The 12,761-nt window shown below is 44.3% G+C and overlaps 1 protein-coding gene across 2 annotated transcripts in view; it reads right to left on the bottom strand.

Annotated features, from left to right (window-relative positions):
- Window positions 1-12,761, bottom strand: part of TMEM132B (transmembrane protein 132B) — a 263,336-nt gene that overhangs the window by 207,150 nt on the left and 43,425 nt on the right. The window lies entirely within an intron of this gene.

Here is a 12,761-nt window from a genome sequence, read left to right as displayed (position 1 = left end):
GTTTACCTTCTGCTTAGTGGCATCTCCTATAAACCTTTGTGTGGAAACATCACAAGTGCAGTTCAAGTTTGAGTCAATTCAAGTTCAAGTCATATCTTATTACATCCAGTACTGCTCACCTACCCATAGCCTAGAGAATAAAATTCTGCAGAAACTCAGCATACAGGTCACTTCAGCATTCTGCTTCGTCGGGCGTTTATAACTAGAGTCAGGCACATAATTCACACTGCATAATTTATCCACAGGATTTAGCCCATGGAACACCCAAAGCAGATAACAATTTCTTCATACTTATTTATTTTTTTGAAAATTCAGTCAACAACTTCTCCGCTTCTTCTAAACTCTGCAAAAAGATTATGAATCTCTGGCTATATTCTTTCAGGTTGAGCTCTTGGCTAGCTGTGATCAGTCAGATTAATTCACCTCTTTTTCAGTCTTCTACTTTCAACTATTCTTGTTTCCTGAGTGGAAGAAAATGTGTGCAAGCACTAAATCTCAAACATGCTATTCTAACATTTGGATTCCATTATCTTAGAGATAACATATAATCCTATAATGATATGTAATAAATTAACATTTAATCTCATATCTGAGAGTTCAAAGGGATCACAGCCAGCTGGTGCTAAAATAAGCATTTGCTAGAGGCTGCAAGGGTGGGAGCCAAAGATGAGAAGTGAGTGAGATCTAAGCTGCTCTGACACTTTGGCTTGGCAAGACTGGTTGGCAAGGAAAGGGTCAAATAAATCCCTGATATGAAGGGGACCATCTCCAAAATCAACTGACCTGTCCCCTCTCACTGTGAACGTAGTCCTTGCAGTCCATCCAGCGTGGAGGAAGGGAAGATTTCCCACTTCAGAGCTAACAAGCAGGAAAGGTGATCGTCACACAGTGCTGCACAGGGGACTTAATTCAGTGCTTGATTTGTCCCTCATTTGTCAACGTGCAGAGATCTGATGAGGCTGGGAACAAGCATCCAACCCAGTGTTGAGCTCTCTCCAGCTGCAGAGATCCATAGCCACCTTTTTTTCCCTGGCCCTACTTTATGCATGTGCAGCATTGACAAAAGGATGTACTGTTTCGACACACAGAACCCAAAAATAATTTGTCATTTTGTTCCCCTTTCACACACCTTCATACATAGCGCTAATACACGGACCACAGCACAATCTTCATTAATAACGACAGCTATTAATAAAGTTTTCTCCATAGAGGCTTTCTTAATAAATGCACATAGTGACTCTGGTGAGGATGATTCGTTTCTCTTGAAGACAGGTGCAATTAAAAGTCCCTGGCAAGAAGACACAGCCTCCCAAGCTGTGCAAGGCAATAACGATCACCAAGGGCTGCTGACCGAAAGAGCAGAGATAAATCTCTGACTTGCCAAAGCCCCTCCAACTTCTACCAAGCCAAGATTTCACTGTTAGGGTAAGGGGATAAGAATTGTCTTTATCTTCCCAGACGCTCTGTGCGCTGCCTCCATTGTCCCAGCTACATCCTATGGCATGGTACTTTTTTTCCAGAAATTTGCAGACCCAGCACTTAATCTTTGTTCGTGGGCAGCAGCAGTGAAAAAACTATTGACATCAGTCAGATTCAGGTCCTTTCTCTGAATCCAAAGACACACTTCATTGCTCCATCTCAGACTGGAATACACTTAAAAAAAAAAAAAACCTGTCAGGTAGCCAAGAAAGCCAAGAATCCATCACAGACACAGACAGTATTTTAAAAAAATACTGCCAAACCTCTTTGCTAGTTTTCAGTGAAGACACATCAACCTTACTGCCAAATTAGCTAGAAAGTAAAGGCAGTTAAAAAAAAAAAAATCAAGAAAAAGGAAAGGGAGAAACTCAGACAGGATAGCCAATAAAAATATACAGTGAGCTGAATTTCACAACTCCAGACACTGACCACAGTTCTGTATCTGAAGAAAACTTAATAAATAAAAATAACAAAAAAAATCTGAAGTGTTATGGAGTTATCTTTGCTCTAGCGTATAACACACATTTCTATTACCCTTTCTGGATTAGCCAAATGAAGATCAATGTATCTATAAAACTCAATGACACGTTAATGCAAACCTTAAAAAAGATAAAATGCCTTTTATCTCAGTCTTAGGAAAACCTAATAAAGAATTAACAGTCCTTGAAGCCATGGAATTTCACTCAAGGCTTTACTTTATGCCAGGACTTCCAACTCCATTAATTTTTAACAGACAGGTTTCCCCAGGCTTTGGGACATGTCGGTACAATAGTACATTGTCATTAAAATTGGTCCTATGTTTTCCTTTGGGGCTGGGATAGGAACCTCATTGTAGAATGTGGACTTAAAATATAGACAACACCCACAACGGATCAGAAATGTAAATCTGGAACAACTATTAAAATAAATAAATATGCAAAAAATGGTAGACAAATATTGATTTTGATAACAATCTGACAATTAATGAACTTATGAGCTAAAACTTTCACCTGCAGGATGAGCACTTTGGATCAGAGCTCATTTGTAACATCAGCGTTTCAAATTTATATCAGAAGCAATTGCCAGAAATCTACTAACACAACACTAGATGTTGAATCTTTAAAGGGATGCAGTCAAATATTAGTCTAGGATTTCGTTCAAGATTGGTTCTCAGAATTAACAAGCCTTCAGTGACTGCCATGGGCCATGCCGGGAGGCTGGGATTCATAAAGCCAGACACCACCAAGCTTGGTGAGAAACTGTTCTCATCTGACTTCCCAGCTATATTTATTTCTACTGACAAACACATGGCAGCAAGACCAGAAATTTCAAATGCCAGTACTTAAAAACCAAAATTAAATCCAATACTTCTCCACACGTTTAAAAGTTGCTTGCTCTCAAAAGGGCCTGAATACCTGTAGCCCCCAATGACATTAAAGGAAATGCAGATGCTTCCCACTTCTGCTAATTGGGGTGGCCTTGACTTGGATGCCAAGGAAAGGGCCCACTCCTTTTAGACACTCACAGGTGAAGACTGAGGCCCAACCACAGCACGATGCTTTTCTACGGGGAACGTGCCAATAGCAGGAGAGGCACAACACAGAGCCTGAGCTCATACACTCTCCAAGGCTGACAGGTTTGGGCTTGTGAATCAGCACAGGAAGAAAAGAGACAGCAGTAGGCAGGGAAAACAGTCCCAAGGAAAAGCAGGAGGCAACAGTCCAGGAGAGAGTGACAGGAAGAGCAGTGAGCAAAGAGGAGGTGGCAGGAGCAGGAATGAAGCTTGACTGTACAAAGATTGAAAACTTGCTATTGCCATTAAAAAAAAAAAAAAAAAAAAAGGAAGAAAGAAAAAATCATCAATCATTGGTCCAAAAAGCTAAAAGCCACTTTGAAGCCTTTCCCTCCTTCCTGGGATGAAGATGTCCTGCCCTTAACCCACCTGGGTCAGGTAGGGAGAAAGGCTTTCCTGCCTCGGAGGTCCCACCAGCCCAGCATCCTCCCCAGGAGCTAAAGCTCCTCAGACTCCACTGGTCTTGAGCACTATTTGCACTGGATTACCTGGGAGCATGCTCACCTCCCTTTCCACCCCTGCTTCTCCCCCTGCTTTGGGGGAACAGCTGCTTCTCCCAGGCATTCTGAGATTAATTATTCTTGGTTCCTCTCCTGCACAGTGCCTTGATCTAGAAAGTTTATTTAGATAACCTCTCAGGCAGCATATTTATCTGCTGGCCTCAACATCTGCCTGAGCATAAAAATCAACATCTGACTGATGACAAACATCATGCCAGTTGGGTGGAGACTGTCCTCTGCAAACTTTACCACCCTTATTCTGATGGTCTTGGACCTCATGGCAAGGAGCCTTAGTCTCTCCCCTCCTTGCCACTTGAGGCACAAGCACAGGTCTCAGCCAGAGTGAGAAACCAGGTACGGGACAACAAGAGAAGGAGAGGACACTCTCTCCCATCAGTACATGGGGACCATGCTGTCTTCAGCCCTGAAGCACAACCACTGCCTGATCCATACCACTGCTCTGCCAGTCAGATGCATCAGCAAAGAGATAAGACACAGAGACTTAATTTGGGACAAGAAGAAAGAACACGAAACACACCAGGTAAGGAAATCCGCACAAGACCCCCATTTCTACAGTCCCACCCTGAGCAGCCACTGAGAACATGCAGGCACCCTCACCACCCATACAGTCTTGTCTCTGCATTTCAGCTCAGGGCAAGGAGTTGAATGACTCGGTTGTCCTATTGTGAGAGTACAGAAACAAGGCTTATGTACCAAGTCACAGGCATTTCTGCCTCTATATACAAATGCCAGATATGGAATAACAGGCCTGGATGCATCCTGCACTGCAAATCCATTTGTTGGCAAAAAAACTTGTTTTGCCATCTTTAGTCACCCAACATCTCATACGCACCAAGTACATTTGGATGACCAAGGTGGGATGCTAAATTAAACAACAGGAAGCACTGCCTCCCAAAGGCAGCCTATTCTAGATCTATTCCTGGCTAATCTTCAAGGAATGCTCTGCCACTCACACAGAAAATTTGTAAGAACTGCAAACATAAGAAAATACTGCTCTGTGCAGTGGGGTTCAGACCAGCAGCCTTTGTTGCCCAACATGGAAAATTCCATCACCAGACCCCAAAAATCTACCAAGAGTCCCTTCCGAGAGCCACTACTTTTAAGAATTCTTGTAAAAGCCTGCTGCAAGCTTCGAAAAAGCAAACAAAGAGTAGGAAAATAAAGACTTACTTAATAAAAAGCAAAAATCCTAGTCCTTACCTTCCAAACACACCTTTTGAACCTCACCATCTCCAGTGAATTTTAGATGAAACTTAGAGCCAAATATTTACAGGCACCAGACTATAAATGAACCTCCCTTTTGATATCACCCTCCTAGCCTTCAGTTCAAGGCTGGGTGAGACAGAAACATGAAGACGGAGGGTGAATTAGCTCGAGAGGGGGAACTTGTCAATCAAAGCTGCTAATGCAAGACCACAACAAAACTCCGGTTTAACCTCAGCAGTGACCACCCATCATAATGTGGCACTTTGACTGCTTGTCAACAACCTGCTTTGAAGAACAAGGATGCTGCAGAAGTCTTTCTGAAACTCGGCAAAGAAAAATGCACCTGTCTGCTAGGCATCCATCAAGGCTTCCCAAAGTCTGCAACCAAATGAATTCTCAACAAGTTCTAAGTAAGTTATGGAGAAGAAAAACTACAGTATAAAGGATTAACACAGATACAGGCTCCACAATGCTCCCCTACGTGCCTGGCACATCATTTCTCAAAAAAATACAGCACTTCTTACATAACCACATCTGACTAGGGCACAAGGTTGCACATGGAGAGACCCTGTGTTTTCCCTCACCCCAAGCTCCAGGGACACCAGGCTGTCAAACACACTCCGAGAGAGGCTCTACGGAACGGTTGGGAAAGCATCAAATTTAAAGCAACTCCATCCAGGAATGCAAGGTCCGCATGTCAGGGAGCTCCCCAACACGTGTCCACAGAAACTGGAGGTATCTGCAAAAGAATGGATGATAGCCCAGAAGAGGTAACATTCTTCCTCTTCTTCTTGGCTCATGTCTGGATTTATTGGGTTTTGTCTCTTCACACCAGGAGGGGTGCAGATGTTTAACTGGACCCCTGACATGGACTGCAGGTAGGTTTTGTCTCAACCAATTTATTTACATCTGTTCAGCCCTAGAGCTCACCCTGTTTTCCCCATAACACTAGTGTCTTAGAGGCTTGTTGTCTGAACATAGGTAAGTGCAGGATTCGCAAGAGATGATCATATTTTAAACAGAACCTGTTTGCAGTTTTCTTCAGGAATATTAGTTTTCAGAAATGCAGTATATTTATTCATGCAGTTAATTGGATAGATTGGAATAAAAACTAAAATATCCTTTCCTTCTTCTAAGTGTAGCAGTAAAAAGGAAAAATACAATTTTAACTGATCAACAGCCTTATCTTACTCTTTCCTGAACGTTTAATCACAATGTTTCCAGCATATACAGCTTGCAACAAAGACCCAAACTAGTTAATTTTCCAAAAGCAAAAAGCATTACAAAACTTGTAAAGCAAATAAGCCAATCTTCACCTTCTGAATATAAAGATATCCCACAACAGCAGGAAATTAAGGTCCAGGAAGTGTGGGCTCCTGACAATACTGCTATCAAGGCAAGCATCCGGGTGCTCGGGCGATCGGAGCAGCAGTGGGGAACAGAGGCAGTGAAGGTTGAATTCATGCCCTACCACAGACCTGCGTAATCCCCAGCTCTGGGACTGTGCCTATGCTGTCTCCGACAGCGTAGCTCACACCAGCTTCAAATCTTGTCATTTTATCAATGAGAACCAGAAATGTGTGAAGACCAGCTTTCACTGCACTTTATTATGTTTTTAGAATAAACTAAAAATCGATTGTGTCTCGTTAATAAAATTCCACCACAACAAACCAATTAGTGAGACTCATTAATTTTTTATGCATCTTACTAATGTGCATGAAGCCAGCTGACCTTTCAGTGACTAGTGTAGCATACATTACACAACTTCACGTTTTCTGCCTTCTTTTCTTTGATTTACAGTAGTTACAATGCATTTTCCAAAAAGCAAAGCCTGGCTTTTTGGTGAAGTTCAAAGCTGGCTTCTCCCTTCTGCCATGTAATTCCTGATCACACCTGCCTAGTCCAGTGGGGCCAAATGACAGGGAAACACAAAGACACCTCCAAGCTATTTCCACCTGCAGAACAGATGCAAGCAAAGCCTGGCCGCACATGAGGGTATGTGGAAACACAGGGACTCCGTGGTCACTGAGAAAGACTCTCTCTCTGCAGGGACTGAGGATAGGCAGTCCCTGTCCTGCTCGTCCCTGAGACAATGACAGCTTCCATCCCACTCAAATATTCGCAGCAGGGGACACTTGCTGGTGGTTTCATAACAAATAGCCCAAACACCAGTCAGTCCACCCCAAAGCTGGCCTCGGTGTGGCCCAAAGCACAGGATGTGCCCCTGTGCTGCTAATGGATCCATGCAGCCATTAAGTCAGTAAAGCAGAAATAAAAGAATTTAGGAATAAAATGAAACTTCTGCTTGAGTAAGGACTTGTGGATCAGGCATTAAATCTGCCTGGTATCTCTCTCCAGTGTCACTGCACACCTATTTTCTCCTTGTAAAGCACACTATTGATTTTTAAATGTTTTCATTCACACTTAGAAGCTTTCCAGGATTGGACTTTATTCTTCAATATTACTCACCGAACAGTGAAACACTGGAACAGATTGCCTAGGAGCACTACAGGGTCTTCATCACTGGGAGTCCGTAAGGACAGGCTATCTGCAAGGAATTTCATAAGTAGAGCTGAGCTTTCCTTGGGACAGAGGCATGGACTAGATGACCCTTCGTGTCCCCTCCCAGCCCTACTTCTCTGAGCAGTCAAGTACACTTTGCACTTGAAACAACCAAGAGAGTTAATCTGCCCTTTAAGACATCAGCAGTGTCTCAGTGGCGGGGAAGATGACAGGTTATCCTACCTTATGTCATCCTCCTAAAATCTGGTTATCTTGGAGCTTATCTGCAAATCATACTCTGAATTTCTCAGATGTTAACAGTCACCACAATATATTGTACAAAAAGAGCAGCAACTTTTCAGAACTGAACACACATCCACAACAGGATTTCCTGGGTCCAATATAGCCTCGTCCTCATACTGGCCTGTTCATTTAAGACCAGAAATACACATACATATATTTACCTATGCACAGTTTTGAGACTATTGCGACAAAATGAACGACCTCTAAAATTTGCTGCTAGTGTTATTAAATGCAACAGTCTAATGTGCAGTTACAGAATGCAACAATACTGCTGTTGCCTTGCATGAGGGATATGGGACAGGAGATAATAGTGCAGTCTTTCCCTATGGGCAAAGGGGAGAAAACGTTGAGAGGAAGACTCATACCACCTGCAACTATTACAAGGTCAGTGTCGTTCACTGTGTGAATCAGTGCAGTGTGGCACATCAGCTGTTCGACTGCCTTCACCTTTAAAGGTTGGATTTACTGCAGGAAGGTCCTGTCTGATGACACCCCATAACACTTCTCTTTTTCGCTAACCACTTTGACCACAGATGACCAAACCTGGAGTGGCTTCCAGATAACTTCGCCTACAGTCAAACATCCACAGGCAGAGAGATAACATGGATACAACCCTCCTTCTGACCCCACAGAAGCAATAAACCCTGCTCTCCTCCAGTCAAGGCTCAGGCTGATTCAACACTTCACAAGACAGAGCTGAGCCAGCACCATTCAACCCCTCTGCCATTGGACATGTTCCCTCGCGGTCACACACAAGGTGCCTTTTTTTTTTTTTTCCAAACGGGTTTGAGTTTTTTCCTAAACCCAACCCCTACACTGCTACAACCTGATGAGTTTTGCACCAAAATTCCTCCCCTTGTTATTTTTCCAATGCACGATATAGCAAAAGTCTCCTTGCCCTTCCAGCAGATTGCAGAAAACCTCTGATTTTTGGTCCCGACTCTCTCCAACTGCGGCTCCCAGGACTGGGTACCAACGCAGCTGCAAGTCAAATTTGGCCCTTGCCACCAGATTTTTAGGGGCGCTCAGCCGACACCCCAGGGAAGGAAATAAGCCTGGGCAGGTTTTCAGAATGGTGGCATATGCAAGAGGTAATGGATCTCTGAAAAACAGTCCACAACCACAATAAAGGGGATTAATTCAACAGCTTTTTGCTACCCAAGGTAGGTACCGAGCCCTTGAGAAACCCAACCCATATTCACCCATGACTATCAGTCATGTTTGGAGGGTTAATTTGTTAAAATACAGCAAAGTATCAAATACTAAGAAGCATTATCCAAGTGACAAGTGCTTATGCATATTTTATGAAGCATCTTCAACCACAGTTCAATGTATCCAAGAATACTTCTGAAAAATGGCAGACTCTGGAGGGGATTTGGAGAGGAAATAACATATAGAATAGGAGGACAGATGTTGCTAATTTATGATGCAAAGGCCTTTACTGACAAGTGCACATTTTGCTTAAGATTCTCTGCAAACGCTATTTTAATGCTGATTTCCTCCTCTTTAGAATTTCACAAACTCTTCTCTGTAAGAACTTCAGCTTGGCTCAGAAGTTTAGCTTGGATCAAAAGAAGCATCTGTAACCAGCAATTAAACTGGGGCTTCAGTATTGTGCATGTTTTTAAAGCATATCCACTTTTTAACAATGCCACTTGGAAAAACATGGCTAAGCTGTATGTTGGGAATGTGAGAGAGCATTTTGCCCTTCTGCCTTCCACTCTTGCCAGGGTTATTGGGACTTTTTGACCTGGGACTAAACTCAGAACAGCGACAGGGCGAGAGCCAGCAAGGTGTATGGTTCCTAATACCCAATGAGGTCAGAAAACAGAAGCAAGATCGTATCCTGAAAAAAGAAAGAAAAAAAAGAAAGCAGGAAATATTGGCCCAAGTGCTTCATCAGTCACTCCCAATGCCTCACGCACCATCACACAGTCTTGCTTTTCCTATCAACACTGAAGAGCATTTTGAACACGAGTCAGTTGGTTCTCCTCTCCTCCCTTCCCGCCCTACCCCAAAACGTTTGAAACAAAAATGAGGAAGGCACGTGCCTCATGTCCCACACACAGGAGCCTACACAGATTTTTTTCTGCTTACCAGCCCCTCCACATGGACATGTGGCTTCATCGCTCCTCTGCAGCTCTCCAAAGACGACATACACTACAGAGCAGATTATTTTCTGCAAGGTTGCTACACCGCCAGGGGGGGTCTGTGAAATCCTCCTTGTATGTAAATATCAGTTAAAAATAAAAAAAGAGAACCATGCACTCACTTCTCCTTCTGGCATTCATTTCAGACACTGCTGGGTCATGCCAAAGTGCAAAGGAATGGCAGGCACAATCGTGTGCAGATGCTGCACTGAAAAACCTGACATCAGTCCAGGACTTCCTCTCTGTCACAGGCCAGCTTTTGCTCCTAAATTAAGGTGCTATCATTATTCCACACAACGAGACATTTAAAAAAAAAAACAAACAAAAACCAAAAAAAACCAAACAAACAAACAAAAAACCCCACCCCAAAACCCCCAAACAACCTCAGAGTTACGTAAGTCAGCAATCAAAAAATTCAAGAATTAGGGTTCCATGTACAACCACACTGGGGACAGGAGCACCAGGGGTTGTCACAGCTCCAACAGGAGGCCATGGCCGAGGGCTGCACAGCTGCTTGGTGTCACATTATGATACAGTCTATATACAATTACACTTTTTGCACCAGCCTTGCTCAGGGTGAGGCAAATGGGGTGCCCGCTCAGGGAGCTGCAAGTCACTGCAAGTCACTCCTTCCTTGCCCATCAGTGTTTTGTTTCCAGCACATTGCTTCGGCTGCCCTGAGCACAAAGCAGCTCATTTCTTCATTGCTTTTCTTTCACCACATCGCATCCCAGAGCTCAGCTAACCTTACTGGATCTTCTCTACACAGCTCTGGCTGAGGCTTCTGCTCAACTCCACAGCTGGAACAAGGCGAAAGTCTAAAACCTCACCCACAATCCCAGGCACATGATTTGGGGTGCCTCAAACCCAGATCTTTACTTCCAATATGTAACAGCACGTGCTTAAATCACATCTGTTCTGCACTTCACTTCCAAGGATGTCTCTTGGGAGGCAAATTGGGAATGCCAAGGTGGGACCCCAGAGAACAAGGAAAAGCAAGCACAGATCCCCGTGGCAGCGTGGGCTGCACCAATTTCCTTGGCACCGCACATAAAATCTGTGGTGAAGGCAGGGAGAGAAGTTTCATAATTCAATGGCAATCTCTCCGCCCATAGATCGTTCCAGCCCAAACGATTAACGACCGGCTGAGTTAAAAGCTGCTGAAAGCCAGATCCTTAAAAGACGGGTGGGCGTAGCAATGCTAATTATAAGCAGTGCTGATGTCTGGGCTTCCCAAAAAGCAAAGGGGTCTTCTACTTCTCCATTAGCGCTTCCTGGGACTGTGTACTGTCCATTACCGTGTTACACAGTCACAGCCACATCGCCACAAGCACACCCCTGTGAAGAAGGCTCTGTGTACGCCCTATACCCCACCAGAACCAATTCACACCAGTTGCTGCTGCCCTAGTCCCCATGCTGGTGTGAGTCCCCCCAGGGGCAGGCAGCCTTGGGGAGGGTCGCAATGCCACCAGGCACAGGGTTACACTGCAGGCACCTGGCTGCATCCAGCACAGCCCCTCAGCAGCTTGGGGCTGCTGTGAGCTTAGCAATACTTCATGCTCACATATTCCCACAGCACTTTCAGAGAAGAGTGATTACCCTGCAGAATACTATCTCACCCATCCCAAGCAGAATTTATTTACTTTTTTGTTTGTTTGTTTTAATCTGATAAGTTGCAATTTCAGTACACTTGTCTGCAAAAACACTGCATTACAAAGACATATAACAAACACCAATTGTTTATAGACTAGGTTATTTATTCCCAGTGTATCTTCCTGCCTTTTACTGGCCACGTCTTTTATCAGCAATAACCAAGTACCTTTCAAGTTGACAACCTGTTTGGTTTACGGCAGGAAAATGCATCCAAGTGCCTTTCAAGCCTGCTCTTGCTGCACAGAATTCAAATAGCTCAGTGAACATCGTTGTTGCAAAGTTTAGTTTTGATGCGATGCACATTTTTGTTTTGTTTTCTGTTACTCAGTATTGTCTCAGGATGGGCTTCTTAAGGCCAAGCAAACTTTTCAAATCAACAGTGTCAGTGCCAGAACCAAGTCTCCCCATCCACATACTGCCCAAAATTATAATGTCTAAAAAGAATAATAATCATAATCCAAGTAATTTCGAGATGATAGGCCATTTCTAGTTAGCATTAAAAGAAGCTGGGCTTCAAGGATATAGGAAGAAAATCAGCTAATGAAGAGTGATGAAGGAAAAGCAAAAAGTTAGAGGCTGACTTGGGGAGCAGCTTGCAGGGACACCCAGACTGCTCAGACACACACAACTACAAGACTTCAGGGCAAGAGAAGAAAGCCTGAAAAAATGGACCACATGTGTGCAAAGTAACAGAGGAGGAGCCTGAACTCTCAGAGCTGGACTCCAGACCTGCCATGTCCGCGGAGCCACAGAGAAGATGGTTTCACTTACACATATCGAGAAATTGCAGCAGTGGAGCAAAGCCAAGCAGCTCCACGGGTGTGCGGCCACCTCCCATCCTCACTCCCCTCCCACACCCAGGTACCACCAGGCAGGAGTGTGCTCTCCTCCTCTTCCCTCCCTCCTTCCCTCCCTGCCATCTCTCCATCTCCTCACCACCGGCTTGCTTCACACAGCTCTTCCCATCATTTATTTCCTTTTGAAAGGGCTGATTCATGAGCAATAATCAGACTTTTGTGTTTTAATGTTTTGAGTGTACTCAGTCCCCCGCTCTCCCCCAAGCCCCCTCCAGGTTCACAGCAGTGACACCTTCCCTTCAGATTCCCTCTCCAAGAGCCATCATTTCTCTCCCTAATTGAATTGTTGTCATGGAAATGGTTCCTCCTCTCCATCTTACCGAAAGGCTTTTAAAAAAAAAAACAGCCCCCTGCTCTACCACTTTTCCAGCAATCAGCCACACCACATCTCCCCCCAAGCACACCACAGCCCCGGCAGCTCCTTCTGCTGCCAGGCCATGAAAGCCCACACGTGCCCCCCGCTGCCCTTCTCCCACAGCAGTGGGCTGACACGACTGGAATATCTGGGCACCACCACAATATGTCATTTTAATACATC

Source organism: Haliaeetus albicilla, chromosome 10 (genome assembly GCF_947461875.1).
Source record: "Haliaeetus albicilla chromosome 10, bHalAlb1.1, whole genome shotgun sequence".
Taxonomy (NCBI): domain Eukaryota; kingdom Metazoa; phylum Chordata; class Aves; order Accipitriformes; family Accipitridae; genus Haliaeetus; species Haliaeetus albicilla.
The sequence above is the reverse complement of the archived record's forward strand: the minus strand, read 5'-3'. Positions and strand labels throughout refer to the sequence as shown.